The 12,736-nt window shown below is 33.6% G+C and overlaps 2 long non-coding RNA genes across 2 annotated transcripts; both read left to right on the forward strand.

Moving 5' to 3' along the window:
• The first annotated feature begins 206 nt into the window (after positions 1-206).
• Positions 207-763, forward strand: LOC130721304 (uncharacterized). Its single transcript, XR_009013405.1, has 2 exons — positions 207-340; positions 433-763. It is a non-coding gene; the product is annotated as an uncharacterized LOC130721304 (long non-coding RNA).
• A 6,864-nt stretch (positions 764-7,627) lies between these two features.
• LOC130720836 (uncharacterized) lies at positions 7,628-9,117 on the forward strand. The gene is made up of 3 exons (XR_009013248.1): positions 7,628-8,572; positions 8,731-8,795; positions 8,965-9,117. It is a non-coding gene; the product is annotated as an uncharacterized LOC130720836 (long non-coding RNA).
• The last annotated feature ends 3,619 nt before the right edge of the window (positions 9,118-12,736 follow it).

A 12,736-nucleotide genomic window follows, 5' to 3' on the forward strand; every position in this document is an offset into this window, starting at 1 on the left:
ATTTTCATTTAATGCCATCTTTAGTATTTAGGACGATTTATTTCAAGATATATAAAACATTATTTTGATCGTGGACCAACACAAACCACACAAAGAGACATAGCAACAATCATCATCTTTACCCACGCAAGGACCAATGAAAGATTCCTATCTTTTTCCCTTTCATAACCTTATAGATATGGATGTCACAAAAAGGGAATAAGTGGGCCAAAGTTTCCTGAATTGGTCCCCTGTCTCTGTCTCTACTATGCCCAATGAAACAGGTTTGGATAAATTTGGCAGCATGGCAATCCACCGGTATCCCTTTTCTAGTATGGCTTTTTGTTGGTAGCACCACTTGGTACTTTTAGAATACAGTTGAATTCACCATATCATTTACATGTATATATGTAATGTCACCATAGTGAGTTACTGAGTTGTTTCATGTTGCAGAAAAATTAGCAGCACAGATAGCTACCTAAGAGGAACTTGCATGAAAAGGGAGAGAGCGTAGTGCAGCCAAGGATGACTTGCCGGCATTAGTGAAGGCAAACAATCGGTGAGGATCAAATATAGCCGGCAAGTTGGCCTTGGCTATATTGGGCTCTCTTCTTCTCATGTAAGCACCGCTTTTAGGATCAAATCTCAATCAATGAAGCAGGAAGGGTTTGCACTGAGTATATATAAGAGATAAGTGCAGCTTTGTTGATAAGTATTCTCTGCTAAATAGCCAAACTATTGTTTTATTTTTGAATTTGATAATGTTAAATGTCCTTTCCTTTTATTCTCGTTTTATTTGGCCAGTTGAGACCTGAAACATTAACAACTACACTTAGATGAAATTAAAATCAAAGTTTGAGACTAAAACTAATGAGAGTTAGCTTCTGATGGGAAAGAAGTTGTTCAATAAATAGCTTATCAAGGTGTATCCATGTTTGTTTTGTGAATTGTCCATAGGGCAGATAATATTCATTTAGGTACATCTAGTTTTGTGATATTACACTTACTTTCTCTTATTAATCCAATTTCAACTTATCTTTTTATATACTTAACTCTTCTTTTCCTTTTCATATCATTTATCATATTCTTCAATATTTCTTAATTTTTCTTATCTCTTTCTGAAATTTAATGTGTGAATATATATAATATATACTATCCATGTACATGTTATATGTATATTGAGAGTAGCTCTTACTTTAAAATTATATGTTTCTAACACTTTCTTATTAATTGGTTAAATTTATATAAAATCTACTAAAAATATAAATCTCACTTCTAATTTGATGAGACTCACATGAATTTTAAGTGATTAACAAAAAAGTGTTGAGAATGAAATGTAAAAATGGGGTTGTCTAAATGACCCATGAGAAAGTTTGGGTTAAATAACTCATCATCCAATCACATTGGAAATAAGTGAGTTAACTCACTAACTCACTTATTTCCAATGTGATTGGATGATGAGTTATTTAACCCAAACTTTCACATGGATCATTTAGACAGCCCCTGTAAAAGTAAGTGTTCTTAGCACTCTTCGTTTTGTATACATTAAACTTTTGGCTTAAAAGTATTTGTTACCCCTGATGTTTCAGACTTGTGCAAAAGACACCCCTCATCTATTTTCGTCTATGTTTGTACCCTCAATGATACTGAAAAGTGTTGTGAGTACCACTACGTCAGTTTGACGTTAGAAAACTAACGAAGGGGGTTGATGTGACTTTTTTTTATAAGTGTTCTTAGCACTCTTCGTTTTGTATACATTAAACTTTTGGCTTAAAAGCATTTGTTACCCCTGATGTTTCAGGCTTGTGCAAAAGACACCCCTCATCTATTTTCGTCTATGTTTGTACCCTCAATGATACTGAAAAGTGTTGTGAGTACCGCTACGTCAGTTTGACGTTAGAAAACTAACGAAGGGGGCTGATGTGACTTTTTTTTATATTTATTGGACCTATCACATGGAAATTGCGAATGGAATTGGAAAAAAAAAGGGTGGAAAGGATTCGAACTCAAGACTAGAAAGTAGCAAAACATGCACTTAACCAATTGAACTACATAGAGCATTGCTATATATATTGCAAGAAAATTTAATTTATGTCATTTCGGTCATCATCATCAACTTCATATCCTCTTCTCCTTTCTTCTTCCGCAAATTAATGAAGTAAATGCTTGGAATATTGAGATCAAAAGCCATGAGAGTCGCATGAGCCAAATCCCTAACGTGATCCCTCTTCTATTTGAAGCTAAACCCTACACCAATGTTCTTCCCCAAACCCTTCTCCCTCCTCAACGTTCATCCTCCTCGTTCTGATGTTGCCTCGAATTCCAATCTCAGATGGCAACAACTGGGTGAACGCCACTGATCTGAAAGAAAACCGTGTAATGGAGGTCGAGAGGATGAGACAGTTGATGCTCTTATGGTGCAAAACGCGAAACAACCGTGTAGCTCACGTGGGTGGAAACCATACCGCTACCAGGTTTTGCAGTCGCTAAAGTTCCTACCCTAACATATTGCTGGCTTTGTTTTTCCCGTTGTTCGCATTCATCTTCACCTTTTCTTCATCTGGGTCGTCGTCCTTTTGGACAATTGACCCAATCTCGATCTGGGTTTCGCTAGGTTGGGCTTGGAATCGAACAGATTGAATGGAATTAGGTCGTGGGTATAAGACGAATTAGGGAAGCGAGATGAAGAAGCATTTGCATTTTCATGGTGGAGTAATTGTTCTGAATCCTAAAAGAAGGGAGAAGAGGTGGGTGATGGTGGGTGAATTGATGGTGGGTGAATTGAGCTCTAACCATTACACCCGCAAAGGTGTCAACTTCTAGAACATTCTCTTTATTAGGATAATGTCACTTGTTGGTAATCTAGAGAATTATGTTTAGCTATAAATTGTACATTTTGCTCTTGAATAGATAACACGAAAATTAATCAAAGTTTTATTTTATCTTCTTTTCTTAGTTTTCTTTTGATTTTCTTACTTTGATTTTACTTGGTAAAATCATCTCAAATAGGGTGGATTTGTGAAAATACCTTGTCTCTCTTCCTCGCTTGTCTCTCTCACGCAAGTCACGCCCCATTCTTTAACATGTCCGTGTCTTGAACCATAAAATTGGTCATAAACTCGACCTGAACCGTAAAAACGGTCAAAAAACCTAAAATCGACCCAAAACACTAAAATTAACACTTAAACCGACTTGAAACTTCAAATCGGCAAAAACCCTAAAAAATCAACTAAAAACCCTAAAACCGACCTGAACCCTAAAATCGATCGGAAAACCTAAAATCAACCCAAAATGCTATAATCGACACTAAACCCGACTTGAACCTTAAAACCGGTTGTAAACCCTTAAAATCGACACTAAACCTGACCTAAACCATAAAATCGGTCGAAAAACCTAGAATCGACCCAAACCCCTAAAATTGACACCAAACTCGACTTGAACTTTGAAATCGACCGAAAAATCTGAAATTGACTCAGCCCTAAAATCGACACTAAACCCGATTGAACCTTAAAATCGACCGAAAACCTAAAATCGGGTTAAAACCCTAAAATCAGCCGACATACCTAAAATCGACCCAAAACCCTAAAATTGACACCAAACCCGACTTGAACCTTAAAATCGATCAAAAAACCTAAAATTGGCTAAAAAACCTAAACTTTACACCAAACTCGGCTTGAACCTTAAAATCGACTAAAAACCTAAAATCGACCCTAAACCTGACTTGAACCATGAAATTGGCCGTCACATCTAAAAGTGGCCCAAAACCCTAAAATTTACAATAAACCTAACTTGAACAAATTAGCAAAAATCCCTAATATCAGTCGAAAACCTAAAATTGACCCAAAACCCTAAAATCGAACTAACCCGACTTGAACCTTAAAATTGACAGAAAAACCTAAAATTAGCTGAAAACCCTAAACCCTAAAATCGTTCGAAAATCCTAAACTCGACGTAAAACCCTAAAATTGACACCAAACCCGACTTGAACCATAAAATCGACTGAAAAACCCAAAAACAACTGAAACCCTAAAATTGACGTTAAACCGGACATGAACACTAAAATCAGCTGAAAAACCTAAAATCGACCCAAAACCCTAAAATTGACACTCTACCCGACTTGAACCTTGAAATCGGCCGAAAACCCTAAAGTCGACCCTGCACCTGACCTGAACCTTAAAATCCGGCGAACAACCTAAAATCGGCCCAATACCTTAAAATTGATAATAAACCAGACTTGAACCTTAAAATCGACCGAAGAAATTTAAATATGCCCAAACCCTTAAACCTGACTTGAACCCTAAAATCGAATGAAAACCCATAAATCGGTCGAAATCTTAAAATCAGTCGAAAACCCTTAAATTGTCCTTAGACCTGACTTTAACCCTAAAGTCGGCCTTGAACCCCCAAATCAGAAATCGCAGATTTTAGGGTCTGTTTTAGAGTTGAATTTAGGGTTTTGGCTCAATGTTAGGGTTTAGGGCCGATTTCAGGTTTTTATGCCAAATTTAGGGTTTAGGTCAGGATTAGTGTCAATTTTAGGGTTTTGGGCGAATTTCATATTTTTCGTCCTATTTTAGGGTTCAAGTAGGGTTTATGGTCGACATTTAGGGTTTGTGTCAATTTTAGGGTTCAGGTGTGGTTTATGGTCGATTTAAGGTGTTATGGCCGATTTTAGGTTTTTCTACTGATTTTAGGTTTTTGGTCTGATTTTGGATTGTCGGATCAATTTTAGGAGTTTGGGCCGATTATAAGTTCTAGGCTGAATTTAAGTCGAGTTTTTTATTATATTTATTCAAATAATATTAATTAAGGTTAAAAAGAAATTTTATGTTATAACAATTTAATATTTATATTAAGATATAATAAATGAAGGAAATTCAATTACGTTACCCAAAGAAAGAATTATACATTTGAGTGAATTTCAACACTTTGTCCAAAAATGGAATTTGAAAATCAAGGAAACCTGACATTTAAAAACCCTTAAATTTCTACAATCCCCCCATCCAAACACAACCTTACGGTTGTTAGGTAGATTATAATTTGGACCCTTGGTCACGATGCAAACTGGTTATGAAAATTTTTAGGGAGACCTTTGACCTTCATCATATCCGGGTCGGAATTGAGAGAATAATTTATTACACTAAAAAATTGTGATGAAAACTCTGATTCAGATTTGAAGAAGAAAAAAAAACTATGGGTTTGATGGGTTGAATGTTCATAAATATGGGGATGTGGATGAAGATGAAGAAAGAGGACATAAGGATTAAGATTAAGTTTATTTTAGTAAGAAAATAATTAATTACACAATTGGAAATTAAGATTTAATTAAATATTATTTTAAAATGCCACATTTTTTAAATTTAAAAAAAAACACATGGAGGAGGACCGACGAGGACACATGAGAATATTTTAAAGGGACTAAAATTATAACTTGACTACATTTTTCCAAAAGTAAAAATTTATTGATACATTAAGAAAGTTGAGAAAAAAAAACTTCTCTCAACATGGGTACAGTGACTAATCGAACAAAAAAAGTTGACAAAAATTCAACCACTAAGTAAAAAAGTCCACAAAAATCATCCATCACGAACCCAACAAGCATAATCGCATGTTTTAAAGTCAAATAAACAACCCTTACCGACATCACCAAAAACCTCAATACAAACACCAAAAATGGTATATCAAGCTGCACTAAACCTTCCAAAATAGAGACACAACCCAACTGTGCATATCAAAAGACCAAAGAACATAATATCAACAAAGCGCTATAGAACGGAGACCAAGATCCTTAAGAAACATAATCAAAAATTAAATAAAAACTAAAAAACAATAAGATCGGACAAACAAAAAAACAACCCGCCACTGACAACATCACCATCACAACCTCCAAACCGTTGTCGTAGCCCTCATAAAGATCTGAAGCATAAAAAACAACAGCGTAGAAGAAGAAAAAAACCTCGTTGCCACAGGTGGCAACACGCGATTTAGACAGAACTAACAACGGAGCAACATCAAACATCCATAAAATAGAGGAAGATAGACACCAGGAACGCCCCAAAACCCACCTCTAGAAACAAACCTGCTACCGAAAATAGAGACAACCACATCAAGCGTCCTCCACCAAACGACCGCCACCACCAAAACGCCATTTCCATAACTAAGAAATGTACAATTCTAACACAACGCTTGCATATCCCAGGAGTGTCGCAGCAGAAGAGTCATCATTGAAAGGAATAACAGCCATCCCAGATCTAACGCCCACATATTATTCTCTATGAATTTTGATATTGTAGAAATATTAGGAAACCTTTACCTACCAAATTCCATTTTTTTATAACGGCACCTAGTAATAGATTTGATGTTATAGGAAAATTGGGGGATTGACCTTAATAAGTAAAAAATATTCTTACTACAATAGAATTCAAATTCCATCGATTGACCCTTTTATGTATATCTTATACGGGAATGCTAATGCACACCCACTCTTTTTTTAGAAGGAGTGCATTAGCAACACACACCTTTTTCTTTGGATAAAAAACTCCAACTTTCTCTTCTTTAAAATGGTTTAAGTTAGGGGCATTTGTGTAACTTGATATTTATTTAATCCTAAATCTAAGCTTTTTCTCTTTCCTAACTCAACCAGTCAACCGTACCCAATTTCCAAACATTATTTCTCTCTCCTAAACCAGTACAATTACCCTTTCATCATCTTTCCAATATTTCCAGCCTTCGTCTCTCAGATGATGGCAAAGTTTTTTTCTTTTCTCTTGGTGGATTTTTTGGGGCCAAATTGATGAAATTTGGTTCCACTGCTAACACGAAACCAACCCCACAACATACAAGAACTGGGTATCAATTTTCAATTGCATCTTCTCCCCCAATCCAACATAGTGATGGAGATGGTGGGTGTGAAACTTGGAAGAGACGAAGATGGAGTTGAACGGGAATGCAATTGGGGGAGAGGGATTGATAAATGGGTAAATACCCAATATTAAAATTAGGGGAGAGGGATTGAGAATGAAGATGGCAGTGGAAGGAATAATAGAGGCTACGAGAGAGATGGAGTGCAAATGGTAAAAGGTTGAGTGAGAGAGATAAATGAACATGTGATGAATCTTCTCTGCAAAGTCTGAATTGGAGAGAGAGTATAGATTGTAAAATTACTTTAGCACCCTTATAAAGTAACTTAACTTAAAAAGTGAAACCTGGGTTTTTTGTCCAAAGAAAAAGGTGTGTGTTGCTAATGCACTCCTTCTAAAAAAAGAGTGGGTGTGCATTAGCATTCCCCTATCTTATATAGTTTATGTTTCTTTTATGTATTATATAATATTTTTTTAAGGTTATCTAATAATATATAGTTTGAGACTCATTGAAAGCTTAAGTGTTAATAATCTACAGCTTCCACAATTGTAGGGACATGTGTCAAGCTAATAAAACTCAAGAAATAATATATAGTCAAGCTTCACAATATTCACCCCTAATAAACCTATATACTATTTGAAATTCAAAATATAGAAGGAAAGGAAAAAAAAAACGTAACAAACCTATACTTCAGTGGTCAAAAGTTTTGATTTTTGAATAAAAATTCTGATAATATAATATGAGATTATAATTTCTTTAATTGCAATATTCTAGAATATATACTAACCTGAAAACAAAAACGTGAAACATCTTCTCATCTTGATTTTAGTGGATTTCAAAAACTAACTCTTGAATTTCTGGATTAGTTTAGATTTAGTCAAGTAGAAGTATTTGAGGTTAACAATGCACCTGGTCTTATATTCATTCATCTTTAACTCATAAAAAAATAGGGAAATTTAAAATGGTCTTATGTACCTCATGATCTTTTGATTACTGATCCATCTGAACCGTTGCTCCAACTTATACAGTTTGTTTATCCAGATATGGTTTCTCATCTTACAGATCCAACCTTTTATCAAGAAAGAGCTATATTAGCCCCCACATTAGAATCAGTTGAAAAAGTCAATCAATATATTTTATCTTGCATTGAAGGGGAAGAAAAAGAATATCTGAGTTGTGATTCTACTTGCAAGTCTGATGAGGACAATGATGTTGAAGCTGCATGGTTAACCCCCGGAGTTTCTACATGAAGTAAAATGTTCTGGAATTCCAAATCACAAATTGGTGTTGAAGGAAAGGGTGTCTGTCATGCTTCTAAGAAACTTAGACCAATCATTTGGATTACGTAATGGAACTAGACTTTTAATAGAGGATTTGTGCCCAAATGTGATCGGTGCGACTGTTGTGACTGGAACAAATTCCGGAAAAAAAGTTTACATTGGTAGAATGAGTTTGATTCCACAAGACTAGAGTCTTCCATTCAAATTTGAAAGGCGACAGTTTCCATCGGCTGTTTGTTACGCAATGACCATCAACAAGAGTCAAGGGCAGTCTTTGAGTCATGTAGGATTATACCTTCCTAGACCAGTATTCACTGATGGTCAGTTCTACGTAGCAGTATCAAGAGTCAAAAGTGGAAAAGGGTTAAGAATCTTAATACTGGATGATGAAGGAGAAATTACCACTTCAACAACAAATGTTCTCTACTGGGTGGTCTTTGAAAATATTTGAGGTTTGTTCTTTATCTAATATTTTTAGTCAATTGAAATTACTTTGTACTTTCAATATATCATATAACATGTTGCTATTTCTATTTGGTACTTGAATGATGAGATTCCAATTCAATTGTGTGATTTCTTTTATTTTTGTTGTTTAATATTATGATTGAAGGTTGCAAGAGATATTGTGTGGCAAAATACCCATGGAGTCTTTCAGCCCGACAAATAACTGTGTTGGTAATAATAGTTTTACTTAAAAGCTGTTAGATGATTTCTACTACTGATTCTGATAATTTATTTGAAGTACTAATTTATTTTAGTAATATATATTGTTTTTCTCTTGAATAAATAACTTTAGTCCTAACCAGTTAATGATGTATTTTTTATGGTGTCTCATTCTTTGCAGGTGGAGACTTATGAAAAAGAAAAAATGTCACTTCATCCAAAAAAATCAAAGACATTTTTACATTGCTATTATTTATTTTATAATGAATTTTCCAGTTTAAGTGGTTTTCACATTTTAAGGATCTTTCCGAATCTATTTGTTATGTAATTTGGTTCATTGTACCTCTAATTAAAATACTATTTCAGACGTGGGTTATTTCAGATTTCTACGTTACGTCAATTTGGGTGAAATTTATCATATATTTTATTACTTTGTTTTTAACTCATGGTGATCAACGAATGCAAGATTATACCTATGAATATAATACACACATGATTCTGTGTATGATAGTGTCTTCTCTAAAACCAAAGTAAAATTTAAACATAACCAAAACATAACCGAATGTAACTCGACTCAGTTAAAACAAAAAGACCATATAAAAAACATTATTTATTGCTCTTAACTTCATTTTTATTTCTTTTTTTCATATTATTTCATCCGTGCGACGCACGGGTTCAGATACTAGTTATATAATATGCACAAACATGACAGTTAAAAGTTAATAACATATAATATTATTTAAAATTTTCAAAAACATTTTTTAATATATATAAAAAATTGTGATATTAAATATTTTATTTACTACTTAATATGTTTGTTATATATGAAAGTATTACTTAATTTCATCTTATTATTTTTCGTTAAAAAAAATCTTATTATTTTTGAATATTTGCTAATTGATGATTAAAATTTTAAGCAATTTTAATATTTTAATCATATGAATGAGAGGCTTAAAAATTAATATTTAATACATTTATCAATATAAAGAGTCATTAATTTTTTTTATAGGCAAATGTTAGATGTTAGTTGTTAGTAATTACAAATGCTCATCCTCAGGGTTCGAACCCTGGACCTCCTTTTTTTTAACATCTATTTCTACCATTAGCTCAACCAAGTGAGTTACCCCTCCCATCCCATAAATAGTCATTAATAATTGATTGTTTTCCCAGCATTTTTTCAGCCTTGGCGTTCAGCTTTTTTCTATTTCCTGTAGCTTGATTTCCTAGTGCTTTTCTTAGGATCTTTTGGCCTTTATCTATGTTTAGTTTTTATTTCTGTTTTGTCTTTCTAAGCTTGTATCTGAAGCTTTGTATTTTGGTTGATACATTGTTCTTCTTTTTTTGAAAACCGATACATGGTTCTTCTTAATATATGAGTTTGGTTTTCCAAAAAAAAAAAAAATTGATTGTTCTTTTTACAACAACAACAATGATTTATTGAATAAATAAAGTTCATGAATAATTGATTGTTATTGCTACTAATGCAAGGAATTTTTTGAAATTGATAATTAGTATTTAACTCATTATGATATTTAATAATTTAACTATATGTATGAGACGTTTATAATATTTAATACAATTATCAATATAATATAAAGTAATTCATAATTAATCAATATTATCATTAGTGTAATGTTCAAGTCAATTTCTCTTTTATATATCTACTGATAGAGAGGTTTTTTATATGAGAGAGGATTCCTTAGAATCTAAGGATTAGAAATTACTCCGCTCATTCTCACATAATCCAACATAAATAAAGATAGAAAAAAAAATGTAAAGGTCACAAGTAAAACCTCTTTAATATTACATCCAACACTTTTCTTCCTTGTCGTTTGAAAAACAAAACATTCACAAATATCTCTCAAAAAAACAATATAAGGAAAAGCTAAGAAAATTGCTTTGGACATTAAAGTAAAGGTTAATTCAATTCTCTCAACATACAGGTCTTCAGCTTACAACACGCTCGCTTCGTGACAAAGAAGCGATCCGGGAAATCAGAACTTGGAAAGTAACAACTTTGTGATTCATCTCCATGCTTCTCCTTTAAATGGACTAGTTCGATGCCAATGAAAACTTCCTTTTGAGACTTGGATTTGGGAACCTGTTTGAGACAAGGTATTTCCACTTGTCTTCCAGGATCAGGATCCTCTCATGTGAAAACTCTGTAATGTATAATCATGTGAAATTTTTATGTCTATCTCTCTCTTCATATGTAACAATTAAGTAGGACCCTTTAAATATTTACTAGTGCGATAACCTTTGCGCAGCACTATATTTTATGTTGATTTTTTTTAATAAATAAATTAGTTTTTATATATATGCAATTTTTAAATTATAAATAAATAAATTAGTTTTTTATATATATGCAATTTTTAAATTATAAATAAGTTAATGGTGTATAAGTTAAGCGAGTTTTTTGTTACGCTGGTGTTGGTTAGTTTGACCCCTCTGCTTGAGACTTTTGCTTTGAAGCTTGTTATTAATATAATTTTAACTTTCTATAAAAAAAGTCAACCTTGTAGTAATATATGAAGAGAAAAATTAAATAAATAAATGAAATTGTGTTGTATAAATCAAACATTTCCAAAAACTTCCTTAAACACTACATTTGCAGTACTGGTTTGATGTTTGTCCGACTCATCCAGTATTCAAAGTTTAAGACCCTTTCTTGAGCGTACTCTAGAGAGAGCTATATATAAATAACTATGAGTGAAGACGGGTCTCGGAAGGAAGAGCCCAACCTGAGATAGTGTTTGTCATTGACTTTTGTTTATGGTTATCGCAAAGCATATTGCAATTAGAAATTCTGAATTTAATTGGTAATTTAGAATCAAAATGAACCAAGTCCATTCTTGAAATGTGCACTTTGTCATTAGCATTTGTTCCCGTGATAGCAGTTGAACTAATAACACATTCATCAAGTTCACCCACAATTAACCTGGTTTCATTGTATAAACCTGCTGCTTGGTCTATATTTCTCAAAAGCATGATTGGAGTACCAACTTTCAATTTGGCATTCTTGAACTTTTATTGACGTTCAAAAATTTGGTGGTAAATCAATCACCTCAGATAGCAAGGAAGAGTCGGAGCTCAGGTATTCATGTTCTGGAGCAGCTATCATGCAAAGCATGTAAGTGTTTATCATTTCAACAACATCCAGTGTAGGGGCCAATATTGCTCTATCTTGAAAGAATTACGGGTCGTTCATTTTTTGCGGAAGGTCAGGACATATATATTCAATCAATTTCATTAATGGTTCAGGACTAATTCGGATGAGCAGATCTAGCGGGATTCGAACATTATACTCTCCTGCTCCGGAATCAGGATGATCACCATTTCCAATTTTAAGAATCTAATCTTCAAACTCTTTGATTTCTTTTGCTTCATCATCTGTCTTAGTTGCGGTTAGCCGCATGTTCTTATAAAATTTCATAACTTTGCAATGCTTCTACAATGATGAAGAGTTTATAGTAGCTTCCAAAACTCCATGTCTGCTTCTTCTAGTTATTACAGGTAGTATTTGTCTAAAATCACCTTAATATATTACTACTTTTCCTCCAAAAGGTTTATGTACGTTGTCTTCATTTTTCAACCTATTAAATCTCGGAGTGTAACGTCTACAGCTTCTTCGAAACAAAACTTTTTCAACATTGGAGCTTCATCCCATATAATAAGGCTTGTTTCAAGCAGAAGCTTTGCTCGTAGACTTCCCTGCCCTACTTTATATTACATGTTGAGGTCTCTGTAGCATCTAATGGAATGCAAAATTTAGAATGAGCCGTTATGCCTCTAGGAAAGAGTAATGATGCTATGCCACTGGAAGCAACATTAAGCACAATTAGTCCCCTGGATCTAGGTGACGCGGATAAAGTGTTCCAAACAAAAGTCTTTTCGGCTCCACTATAGCCATATAAAAAGTAGAAGCCTCATGAGTTTAACAACACAAATGTGAT

Source organism: Lotus japonicus, chromosome 5 (assembly GCF_012489685.1).
Source record: "Lotus japonicus ecotype B-129 chromosome 5, LjGifu_v1.2".
In the NCBI taxonomy this organism is placed as follows: Eukaryota; Viridiplantae; Streptophyta; class Magnoliopsida; order Fabales; family Fabaceae; genus Lotus; species Lotus japonicus.